At 41.4% G+C, this 13,867-nt stretch overlaps 1 long non-coding RNA gene across 1 annotated transcript; it reads left to right on the top strand.

Moving 5' to 3' along the window:
• The first annotated feature begins 12,004 nt into the window (after positions 1 to 12,004).
• LOC131227584 (uncharacterized) lies at positions 12,005 to 13,515 on the top strand. The gene is made up of 2 exons (XR_009162370.1): positions 12,005 to 12,123; positions 13,251 to 13,515. It is a non-coding gene; the product is annotated as an uncharacterized LOC131227584 (long non-coding RNA).
• The last annotated feature ends 352 nt before the right edge of the window (positions 13,516 to 13,867 follow it).

The raw sequence follows: 13,867 nt of genomic DNA, 5'->3' as shown, positions 1-13,867 counted from the left end.
TAAATCCTTTGAGTTGTGGTTGATTGATTTATTCTTTTAATTGTTTTTATTCTTTTTGTGGGATGTATGTATGGTGGTGAATGTTGTAATTATTTCAAGCTTTGTGAGAATGTTGTAATAGCTTAGAATTTACTTTCTGCTATTCCTTTATAAGCTTGTTTTTCAATTTCATTTTGAAAGTTGTTCCAGCAAGGTTGCCCTGCCATTTTTATGGTGTATGGCTGTCCCTAGAACAATACATCTTTAATTACAAGTTATTTCAATTCAGTTCATATTTGTTTTTGTATTCCTCTTCGATTTGAGACTTGATACAAAGACCTTTCTAGAAATAAAGTTGTCCTACCATAAACTCTGTTTTGGTGTAAGGTTGTCCTTAGAATAACGTTTGTATCAACCTCTCAAGATCTGAATTTTGAGGTTGTTTTTCTTTCCTGCATTATTATTTAATTTGGCTATCATTTTCTTTATTATTCCGCTGTTATAAGTTTTTATTTGGCATTGTCCTATTCACCCCCCCTCTAGGACATATAGCTTGGCCTTTTCAGAAACTCTCTCCCGCCATTGAATGTACTTGAATCTAACCATCTTCGAGCCCTAAAGTGGACCACCCTGGCCTCTTTCTGGACAATCTAAACCGTCAATTTTGCTCATGGGGTCTGCCTAACCAAAACAGTATAGGGATTTGGATCCATGCATAGGGATGGAGGAGTTGGGTCTGAACTGTCCATTTCTTTCATGTATGGCTAAGATCTAAGATGAGGGACCATCAGGTAGCTTGATATGCAAGCCAACATCCCTTTATCCATGGGGTTACAGCCACCCACGAGCTAGCTAAGGGAGGGTCTCCTCATAGCCAGAAATGGCCAAGCAAACCGTAAGGGAAGAAAAAGGAGACTTCCCATTTTTGGATAAGGGAGGCTAGTATGATTGTGACCGTTCCTTGAGGCCACGTGGCATGATCTCAGCCCATCCTTGTGAGTAGTACAATATGAGAAGCTAAGATATCTTATCTCATGAGAAAATGGAGAAAAGCCGGATCTTCTCATGAGATAAACCGGAGCTGGTGTTTGTGACCCAAAAAGTGGGCCCCACACTAATTTGGGGACCCATCTGGTCCGCTCAAACGGATCAGATCACCCCAAAACACCCTGGGCAGTGATCTGTCATTAATGATCGGGTCATCTTCCCCATCAACCCATCCAAGCTTGATCACAAGATGGGCCCTACCCGACCGAAAAATCCATCCCTCTGATACATCAGGGCCCCAACAATCTACCCTTGGGATCGGATTGATCCCATGCATGGTCGTACGTCCATTGCTAGGAAGCTTTCTCCCAACCGTTGATGATCTCTCCCTCTAGGCTATAAATAGGACCCTATTGCTTTAGGATTTCACACCAGAAAAAAAGGGAAGAAAAGCAAAGAGATAGTGATAGGGAGAGAAAGAGAGAAAGAAAAGGAGAGAGAGAGAGAGAGAGGAGGCGTGGGCAACCTCCCAGGTTTGGCCAGGTAACGGCCTAGCCCTTGTCTTTTTTTCTTCTTCTATTCTCTTCTAGACGTTTCAGCCACGTTGGAGGCCATATTTTGGGCTGGAAGTCTGGCCGTAGAGGGACTTGAGCAGAGCCAAAAATGGCCTTTCAAGTGGGCCATGATAGATGCTGAAAACCAACCCTCACCATGCACTACTGAGGGCTAGGAAATCAGCATCCGACTATGCACAAATACAGCTGATCTTTCAGTTAAAAATGGTTGAAACTAGAACCTAATAGCAACTGATTTTTCAGCTTGAAAACAACTAAAATGCAACCTAATAGTAGCTGATTTTCAACTTGAAAATAGCTAGAAAAATAGCCTGATATTAGTGGGTTTTTCAGCTTGAAAAACAACCTCATGGCAGCTGATTTTCAGCTTAAAAGTAGCTGGAAATACAACCTGATATCAACTGATTTTTTAGCTTGAAATAGCTGAAAGAATACGGCTGAAAACGGCTAAAACTGTAACCCAAAACTAGCAGGTTCTTCAGTTGGAGATGGCTGAAACTTCTATCCAAAACCAGCTGATTTTTCAACTCTAAAAACAACTAAGCAGCTGTAATTTGCAACTTTAAAACCAGTTGAAAATTAGTTGGAAACAGTTGAAATGGCAGCCCGAGAATAACTGAAAAATTAGCTGAAGGCATCTGGAATTTGGTCATTGCATGGGGAATAAAATCGGGCCTTGCAACTCCTTACGTGGGCAGCAATATTAGGCCCCACAGGGGTCTGAAATCAATCATGTAGTGGGCTGTTTTCTAGGCCAAATACAGCCTTAGATGGGCCACAATCTGGTCCAGGGATGGTAAAAATTGTTCTGGCCGAAACCAGCCCTAAATCTGGGCTAGAACCAGACCTAGGAGCGGGCTGGAATCAACCTAGTGCAGGCCCTGCTAGTCCAAGTGGGCCACACCATCTACAGGTGGGCCACACGCTGTATAGGTGGGCCAACCATATAGCAGGAGGGCCACACGCATAGGTTAAGTGGGCCTCACATAAGGGTCACGTGGGCCACATTCCAACTAGCCTCCCTTCAAGGCTTAAATGGGCCTCGCCAAATGGACGAAAGTTGGTGGGACTGGTCATCATAAAATAGACCCAAACTGTAACGCCCTGAAATTCGGAGGTCGAGCATAACTTAGCTCCCGAGTTCCAAAACATCACTTATGCAACATATTAAATGATGGATGTATGTTGATTGTATTAATGCATAAAACATGGAATAGATTAAGCCAAAACACAGATATGATTCAGGGATAAGTGAATAAAGCAAGCGGAAGACTTATAGAAAAATATGTGTACAAGTGTAAATCCCTGAAGTACATATACAACCAGGTCGCATGAAAGTGTTACTTAAAAAAATTATAAGTATCAAGTTACATCATTTAAATTTCCAAAAATAATCCCAGAGATCTCGCGCATCAGACCAAGGCTCGCTAGAACCCGTCTGAAGACTGCATATAAGAGAATGCAGCCTCATCATCATCCATCTCCCGCTCTGCCTCAGAAGTCGCATCCACATCTGCAACATCAGAACCTAAGACAGAGTCTGGTGGGTGTTTAACACCGCCCCAAAACGTGGGAGTGAGTGATCAACTCAGTGGAACAATAAGGCACTGGTTAACATGTTATCAGTTCAATCAAGCAGTAATGATAAAGCAGAAAATTAAATAAATCCTAAGTACTCTTGTTAATGCAAGGATGTATGCAAAATGATGTGTGCCCTCACGCGTACACCCTTAGCATCTTCATCTTACGTTACGCATGACATCGCCTCAAAGTGCGCCACATCTACAAAGCACATGCAAATGCGATGCATGAATATGATTACCGAGTTGTTATTAGTCCTTTTCATACAGCAGGATTGGGAAGCTAAAGTACCTTCCTCATATCACCATCCAAACAGTGATCCATACTAGGGTCGTCAATCCTAGACATCTCATACGATCATATATTTGAGGTCGTAGCAAAGGGCTCGTCACCAATCAATGCACGCCTTTCATACCTTTACTACCACAATGCGGCTCGTCACCTCCTTGCGGTATCCAGGTATGCTCGAGGTCACTACAAAATGCTCATCACCAATCAATGTAGGCCGACAGCACGAATATAGTGTCCCATACCACCATAATCTGCTCACGAGTCTGGTTGCTCACTGGTCACTACGGGGAGGCTCGTCACCCCAGCGTAGGCCGACAGCTCGACCACAGTGTCCCATACCACCATGTCCGGCTCATGAGTCTTAGCGGATCGAGGTACCATGGTTAATAGGATTTCACTGGTAAGTTCGGTACCCTAGATTCAAGCAGTAGCATCCATACATGGTGAACATACATCGGACAATCGGGTTACTTGACGAACTCGACTAGCACGAGCGCACGTTAAGTTGAGCGACATAGAGTGCGCAAACACTCCGCGTGGCCAAACCACTGCCGACAACTCTAATACGGCTCGGGTTCATCTAATACGTCCTACGTGGCGAAAGCAACCTCAACCACGAACATAGAGTCGATTACCGATTTCCTGGACTAATGCATAGTCCCAAACGCATTACACTACAGCAGATGTTCATATGGAATGTAAAACAGTAATGGAACAATAACTTAAATCATGGTACATAAGCACTTGAGGAATATCAACTTAACATGAATGTAAGCACAAGTAGTGCTTGAATTTAAATAACATGGAATGTAACTTACATAAAGGAAATCATGCACATTAATAGGAGTGTTGAGAATCACTTCTCAACGCCCGCAATTAGTGTAATAAATTCACTTTAGATCATTCATGCATTTCTACAAACACGACGTATGTTGAAATACATGCATTTAGACAATTCCTTTTACCAAGGAGTTGTCATACACACATCTAGCATACGTACATGACGAATAATCATGGCAACCACAGGTGCATATTTTATACGTATACGGTACTTTATAAATACACATAGAATACACAAATCTCAATATAACGCATGCATATCAAGAAAGCAACGTAAACACAACATTTGGCATGCAGAACCTCATCCATAACAAGAATAAATCATTCATTGGCATTGAAAGCCTTGAAAACCATAACCTATACACTTAAAGTCTGCACCTTAAGCAAGGAAAGAACACCGATCTGATTTAGACGAGTTGTCTTCGTCAACGGCGATAGAATACCCTAAAACAAGGATAGAAATGAGATACAACAACACCAAGACTAATCTAAGCTCTAACACAGATTAGGGTTAGGTTAACTTGCCCCAAGATGAACTCAGAACCGTCAGAATAACGATTCAAAGTGATGGTTCAAAGATGAAGAAGAACAAGGAAGAATCCAGGATGATTCACCAACTTAACTCTCTCACTTTCTCTCTCTTTTCCACTCTCTTTCCAAGTTAGGGTTAGAGAAAATTCGTATGGAAAAGAGGGCTAGGGTTTAAGGACTATAAATAGGCCTATATTTGATGAAAATAACCCCAGGGACAAGGTATACTTAGGTTATAACCAAAGCATGCCTTTCTCGATCCAACGAAGCACTTCTAGTGGGCCTATAACCACGAAAGGTCGGACTTAAGCTCCTTGACCATGGATCAAGGTCAGGTTGAGTTTTCGTACCGACCGGCTCTTCAGATCAGCCGTGGCGGACCACACTCAAATCAACGGTCACGGAATCTCGATCAGGTCCACAAGCACAAGGATATGCCTGGGCTACCTTCCCTGATCAGAGGGTGAAATTGGGTCAAAATCCAACGGTCAGATAGCTTAAAATTATCACGCAAGTGACACGACTCAGATTTCATAAAAACTTAATAAATATCCAACCGTTCTCACTCTCTTCACTCCGAACTCAAACAAATCGACCCAGAACATCACATGGACTTGATTTTCGAGGTGATGGTCAAGCCCAACGCGGTGACCGCAACAGCCTAAGATCATCGCTATCGGACTTTCGACGCGCGGTCCAGGTCCGATCCAGATCTTCTAAAAATTCCCCAGAACAACTGGATTTAGCGATGGATCTCAGATTTCAGAGTAACATAGCGCTAACTAATCTACAAGTTTAGAGCCATGCAGATACAATTTAAAGTGATTGATGCGAATTTCACAAGCAATCGAGTATAGCGCTAATTACCCCAAAAACAACTACTTAAGGAAAGATTAGCACAAAAATTCCAAGGTCGTTACACAAACTGCAAGCCTTTCGAACACCCACATGGTAGTTAGCTAGAATTAACACAAAATCTTGGGTTGGAAATAACCCCAGGTGACCAATCATACAGCGTTAGACCATTAGAAAACCTCAGGGATCTAATTCAAGGAAGGTGCTACGAACCACCAAATGATGATTTTCCTCCCCTTGAGCTTTCCATCTCTAAACTAGATCAAGGATAGTCTTTTATAGCAATTGTAAATGATATCCTAGGAGTGGATGATCATTCGACTTGCTTGCTTGAATACATGCCTTATAACTTTACTTAACCATTGGTTAATTATTGTACTAATATCATGGAAGTGATTAAATCTCTAACCTTCTTGATCATAGATCATGGGTCCGATCGTTTGTTTAGTTTACTTTATCACATGTTTTAGAAATTTGTTAAATCACGTGATTCGTTTTATCTAAAAGTATGCCTTAGATTCATTGTAGCATTTGATTAGTTTTGCTAGAGCTATATGTTTAGAACTGAATCATGTTTATATCTTCATGTTTCATATGATTATATTGGTTGTAAGTCGCATAATGATTGAAACCTCTCTATGAAAACTCCTATTTAAAGAAAGTCCGAGCTTAGGGTGTAACGGAATGGATATGATGAAAATAAACCCTCAACATGGAGGTTATGATTAGTAGCGATTGACATATGGGGCTTACCATCTATGGAGTGATTCCACTTACCTGACTAGGGAGTGAACCATGTAACGTTTATACTCACCGTTGTTTACTCGTATTGAACCACACATATCGTCTCACTTTAGTCGTTGCATTTAAATGATTTCTATACTTCATTCCTAGTTAGCATACGGTGGTAGTTCCCTTATATTAAGAATTAATTGGCCACGTGTTGATGGGTTCTATACACACCTTAAGGAAGTAGCCTCATGAGTCGGGATGGTGGTATGGGACCTATGCCCGAGCTGTCGGCCTACGCTGGTGACAAGCCCCCGTAGTGACCTTGAGCTTATCTAAATTGGCTGATTGTAACTGGACTAATAATGGTTGGCTAATCATGCATACATGACACAAACCAGCATTTATCGCTATCGTACGTGATGTACGTATTTTGTCCGACTGGTTGAGCATTCCCAGGTCGATGATTGCATGGGTAACGAGCCCAATGTCCCCACAAATGAGCATCCCTAGGTCAATGATTGCATCCATGCATCCATGCATATTACAAGACTGCATTTACTATGCTTTGGTTGCCTAGACCTTTTTATGTTATTTATTGTCTAGGGCGGTGGTGTGTAATCTTGAGGAGCAATCACACTGAGCTGGCTACTCATTCATCAATGTTCAACCATACAGAGGATGCAGATACAGGTACTGACGGATGTGCGGCGGGCCCGGAGTCAGCCATTGTCGAAGATGAATTTTATGATGAGGAGTCGCATAAGGAAGTGGCTGCGTACTATGACTTGAATCAGTAGGATTAGTTGTGATAGTTTGTATTGAACAATTATATTTTAAAATTTTGTATACGGGCACTAGCTAAGTGGCCCAGGATATTGCTTTGGTTTGGGATGCATCTATACTATGCTTTGCTTCTATTAATCGCACTTTGATTTGATTGAATTATCTATTGATCACCAGTTAACACCGGGTTTTCAGGAAACGAGTTGTATACTTGGGTCTTGAAAACCGAGGCGTTACATCTCCCATATGGGATAGACCATACTTTGTCGTCTAAGTCTTTAAAGGAGTATATGTCTTGAAAGATATGGAAGGGAACATTGTGAAAGCCTCGATCAATGGCCGATTCTTGAAGCTACATTATCCCTCATTATGGGAAGTAGCTTCATGTTTGATAGCAACCCGATGGAGTCGACTGATGATAACTATCTGAGCTTTAGCGGACACAGCTAAATCCTTGATTGATCTCTTCAAATGACCATACTCAGCGTGCTTTCCACATAACTCTTCTTCAGATTTGTTAGTTTTGACTTCAGAGCTACTATTTTGATCTCCATCTCATTTAGCTTTACCTTGGACGATTTCTGCTCAACAGTGCCAGTCGAAAGCTTGTTGGCGATATCTCTGACAGAAGCCACTTGAAATTCTGTCGCACCAAGTTTTACTTCAAGATGCCAGTAATAGTACATAGCATATATTTTTCTTTAATAAATACTAAGAACTCGTGGAGGGCCGGTGATTTTTCCATGAGGTTGGGATCTGAGCAAGTGAAAACATTATATGACTTGACTAGTTGGTTGAGTTTGTCGATCATCTCGACCATCAAGGTTCCAGATAACACTATTTTCAGGTGGATCTGGAATTCTTCCTTGAGGTTTTACAAATTAGTCGAGAGAAAAAGTGACACGACCACATCAAGATCCTCAGCTAAAGCTGGTTCGAGAGAAGATAGGATGTCGTCAAATGGAAGCACATCATTGCTAGAAGTAGGGAGAATCAAAGCTTTGCCCACTATTGTCGTTATAGGAGTAGGTAATTGACATGAATCAGGCTTAAGGGCATCAATCATTACAGTCTCTTCTGTCACAGGAACAATTGCCTCACAAGCTGAAGACTCTTCAGCCATTGGAGGAAGGTGTTCGTTGGGTGAAGAAATTAGTTAAGGAGATGATCTTTTGCAAGATTCACCAGAGATGAGCAGTTCTTCTTCTTGTTGTTGTTCTTGGTCGACTGCAGCAGGAGGTGTCGGGTGTAAATTGACCATGTATTCAGACTCCGAGGTAAGAGTCGTGATTTCAAGGGAATTATGGGAAGGAAGGGCCTCAGCGCTGACTATATTATCAGAATCAACGGTCTGAACGTCAATGATCTCAAGAACATCGGTCACTGGCTAATGTTGTTGTAGTGGCTGTGTAACTATGACTTGTTTTTCAAAGGCCGATAATTCCCAAGTAACAACAAAAGAAAGGTATAATATGTAACACCCCGTACTTTCCAGTACTCGAGTATTACTAAGTAACCTAATATAATATAAATACAAAAATAATACAACATAAACATATACACTGTGGAAGGTTATTTATATATACTTGTAAGATTTAAGTTTTCATATTGATATGTAACCATAATCCATACTATGTGTATACGCTTACAACATCATAAATATAAATTACAAATTTTAGAATTTATAATACATAAAAATAAAATATACTAGAAAGATTTATAGTGGATGACATATTTCAAGCAATTTAACAAGTTGTATATGATTTAAAACATAACACATGTATCACCATACAAATGATACACAAATAATATATAATAAGCTTCGCTTACTTACATTCATACATTTTATACATATTAACAATCTGTGGAATTATAAATTAAATATGACAAATTATATAAATGATAATAATAATATAAAATCATAAATGGGACCCACAACATCACTAAAATGCATGCATACGTGGGGGAAATAATAATAGAGAATATGATAATAATAATAATAATAATAATAATAATAGTATAATATTATTAAAGGTAGTATAACATAATATTTAGTGTTATAGAAATCAGAACAGGCCATATTTCCATAATCTGACCATTAAGTCTTAGCTTGTCCCTTTGGCCATTTTAGCCGTTGACGTTCAATTTCAAGCTGATCCGAAAAACAAATCAGCAGGAAATCCATAAACGAGACCTGAAGGAAGTTTTGGGGCCCACCTAGGCTTTGGGTCTGACCGATCTTTGGTTGGAGGCCTTTAGTAAGGCCTATTAAGGGAATGAACGGTGTGGATTTCATCAAATCCACTTGTGGACCCCACGTTTCCTTGCACATGTACACAGTACAAGACTACTCGTCGTGCACCGAACTACCAGGAGCGATCAGAGCTCCTCTGACCGACAGTTTCCTTAAGAAGAGAGGTTCTCTCTCTCTCTCTCTCTCTCTCTCTCTCTCTCTCTCTCTCTCTGCATTTTCGACAGCAACGAACGAGCGTCCGTTTGCAACGCACTGTGGCCAACCTACAGTCTCCATATGGGCGATCCGAACCATCCATCAGATTCATACGATGGGCCTGACCTAAACTCAACTGTCATGGAAGATTTTCCTACACGTATGGACGCACTATCTTCACTGCAAATTGGCCTTACAAAACCTTATTTCCAAAAATGGCAACTGTCCTCCTTGCCACAAGGGCAATTCGTGTGCTCTCTCCCCTCTCCAATCCCAGCCTTCCAAGAAGACATATCCCAACCGTCCATCCGTTGCTCATGTGTTAGGGCTTTCTATGCAAAACCGACACTTATCCTTCCCACAGTTTTAGAAAACCGGATGGCGGGATTGCATCCGAGCCTTCTGATCCAATCCGGCAGTCCTGAGGGTGCTGAAATCCCTACAAAAGAAAGAGAAACGCCCTATTACCACCATTCCCGCAGCAGCCCAAGAAAAATAGTCATTTCTTTCTCCCTTCGAACCCATCGGATAAATGCCCTCCCACCTTTGGTTTCCTGCATCCACAAGCTCTATTGAACCCCTAGGAATCCTCCCAGGTCTTCGGATTGAAGAAAGTAGCATAGGGGAGGAATCTGCCATTTCCACCGGTCTTCTTCCTCGATAGGAAACTGACACCATTCGAGCTGTATGGCCACGGAACCCATTAGGTGGGCCTCCCGATCACCGCTCGACCCCTGACGACCATCCCGGAACAATAGGATCTGGGAAGACCCATCGGGCTAGAACCACTACCGCCCTGTAGATGGTTTAGCTGCTAGTCCGACCCATTAAAGCTCAAGGCCCAGGTAAGGCCAGTACTCCACCTCTATTAGTTACACTAGCCAAAAACTGTCTCTGATCTGGGCCGAGAAGCAGGCCATTAACTGAGCTAAATAAGAACATCAGCATGACCGTGTGTGGACCGAAACCAACGACTGAGAGTGATGCTAAGGCCGATCAGTGTGCTGGACTGAAACCAGCCACGTTTGGGTTGAAATCGGCCTCAGATACTGAGCTGAGATCAGGCCTCAAAGAGGCTCAGCTGGGTCATCCTTAGGCTCGGTTCCAGTCTCCAATCAGCCCTAGGTTGGGCTGCACTAAATTTCCTAATAGACCGTAGTTTTGTATTGAAGCCCAGCCGCTGATCTGGGCTGAGGCTTGGGTTATGTCCAGCCGCAATATGGGCCAAGCCAGCCACTTAAATTGGGCCGAAACCTGGCCATAACTTGGGCTGTGATTTTGGCCAAACCCAGCCACACTACTGGGGCCTGAACCAAACTCAGTGGGCCCCACCATAAATCACAGTGGGCTGCACATGGGCCCCACCATATATACTGCTGGCCACAATCAGGGCCGTGATCAGCCTCAGGCTGGGGTGGGCCTCAGCCATCATCTTGGGCCGTTAGTGGGACTGCAGCTGGTCCCTGCATGGGCTTCAATCAAGGGCTAAAATCAGCCATGTCTTGGGCTGAAAAAGCCCTCCATATTTTCCTCAATCAGGCCCAAAAATGGCCTGAAATCGGACCATGATCTGAGTCATGAGCTGGCCAAAAATCTGACCTTACCTTGGGCCCAAAAGTGAGCTGAAATCATCCTAGGGATAACCCACATTCTGGGGTGGAGAAATCTAGCAGGTTGGGCTAAAATCACCATCCAGTGGGCCTCACCATAAGGTGCAGTGGGCTGGTCCCACTTGGGTTTAGATTAGGCCCAATATCTGGGCTGCCCTATTATGGCAAAAGTTTGGTGAGCCTGGTCTCTCTAGTGCTGGCCCAAATAATAATATGATACATGGGGCCCTTCAGACCTACACTAGACTCATTTTAAAGCATCGCCATAATTATCATTATTAGGAATTCTAATATTAGAGATGTATGGCCTGTAGCAAATTATCTACACTAATGTTAGATATTGTGTATAAAGATTATTATTATTAAATATTAATATTTTACTATATTATTATTAAATATTATCCTTAAGTGTAGAACATATTATGTATTCTCATCAAAATGATTAATAGTGTCACGTTACCTAATATTGGGTATATATGGTTGTTTTGAAATCATTAGTACCAGTCATTGTTATATTATCATTAGTAAATGTTCTATTATCATTACCTAGGGGTTATTAGTCATTAGATAGTGGCGGTACATTCAATATTTATGGACCATCATTATTAATATGGATGGATTGATACTCCTATTATGAATATTAATTGGCACATTGTACAATGATAATGCTAATAATAATATTAATAATAATATAGGATTCAAATCCTAGAATCTAAAGCCTATAACTAAACCCTAAGATGAAAACCCTAACTCTACATTAAAACCCTAAAGGTTAACCATAGGTTATGATCTTAAACCCTAGGTAGTGATTAGAACTTTGACCTAATTATACAAGTTCATGATTTGTGGTAGGATACAATTCTAAGGGCGCAAGCACTTAGCGACACTAGAAGGCAATTCAAAATATAAGGTGATGATTCTTCCCCTTGAGCTTTCCATCTTCTCATTAGCTTAAGTTATAGTTTTTATTAAAAATTATAATTGATATCTCTCTCTTATAATCACATGTGTTAGCTGGTGGAAATTGAATTATTATATTGCCTGCTTAATGTTCATCCTATATATTTGTTCATGCTTGTGGATTATTTGTGTATTTTTTATGGACTTTAAACTGGTACATTAGTGGAAAACCCCCACCTATAAATGTACACCCATACTTGGGATGTAACCCGACTGGTTGTGATTAAAATGGACCTTCGACTTAGTGGTTATTGAGTGGTGGTCTAAATGGATCATTAATGTGGGCCTACTATCCAGGGTTGTTGAGTCCAATAGTTTTCAAGGATGGTCTTTTATCGCATGGTTTTGGTACTCGCCCTATGAGGCCTATTTTGATAATTGTCCTATGTGGCTTGTTTGATATTACCCTATGTGGCTTTGTTCTGGTATTTTCCCTGTATGGGTTTGATGTTTTAAACCGTGCAACCACGCGATGGTAAGCCTCATACACTATAATATGATTGGCCACTAGTCGATGGGTTTTCATTAAACATCCTAAGATGGTAGTCTCATGAGCCGGGGATGGTAGTAATGGGACATTATGCCTGAGCTGTCGGCCTACGCTAGGCCCTGCGCTCCCCGTAGTGACCGTGAGCTTATTCTAAAATGGCTGATTGTAATTAGACTAATAATGGGCTGGCAAATCATGCACGCATAACATACTACGACGGCTTGGATCATTATGCCCATACGATTACGCTGCGAGTTGCGCTAATGACCAGTCGATCGATTTATGATGATGACTTGGATCACTCATGCCCATACGATTACGCTGCGTGTTGCGCTGATGACCACTCACATCTTTGGGTGATGACCCCATTGCCTGTCTGGATATTTTTCCCGGGGCACCGACCGTCCGGATGATTTACCCGGGTCAATGATTGCATTCATACATCCAAGCACCTAATAAGACTGCATTTACTCTGTTTTGGTTGTCTGGATGTTTTATACTATCTCTTACCTAATGCAGCGGTGTGTAATCTTGAGAGAAATTCACACTAAGTTAGCCACTTATCCATCAAATATACAACCGTACAGGTAGTACAGGTGGCTTTAGTGATATATATGTTTAGACTTGATGAGGAGCAGGGTATGATTGTCAGGGATGCATGGCTGTATTTACCTGGAGGAGCTGCGTGATCTTACGGCTCATATTTATATGCTTTCTGCTATTCTTCATGTATTAAATTCTTGTAAATCTTGTACTTGTTAAATTCAGAGACATTGGTTTGTATAAGTCATTATGGGCAGCTTCTTGTAAATTTGAATGATAATGAAATTTTCTTTTATGTCGATTTGTCCACACTACGCTCATTTGCTTACTCTGATGAAGGAAAAAAATGTACACTCAAATTTGACCATCCTTTAAAGCTAACACTCGGGTTTTTGGGACACGGGTCATATACTCGAGTCCTGAAAACCGGGGCGTTACATAATCAGTCGACATGAGAGGTAAGAAGATTTAGAATAATTATATAGGTAAGTAATTTCCACCTCAATCAGAATATACGGCGTAGGTGATCGATCATCAGTCGATAGTCCAAAGATTTTTTATAATCATTACCATCGCTCGCGTCGAAGTGGGGAATGGTGGAGGATTGAATGATAGGAGTAAGATATTTTTCATTAAAAGGAAGATCATGATTATTTAATAT

The sequence above is a fragment of the Magnolia sinica genome, chromosome 15 (assembly GCF_029962835.1).
Source record: "Magnolia sinica isolate HGM2019 chromosome 15, MsV1, whole genome shotgun sequence".
Lineage (NCBI taxonomy): Eukaryota > Viridiplantae > Streptophyta > Magnoliopsida > Magnoliales > Magnoliaceae > Magnolia > Magnolia sinica.
This window is presented reverse-complemented; position numbering and strand designations above follow the sequence as displayed.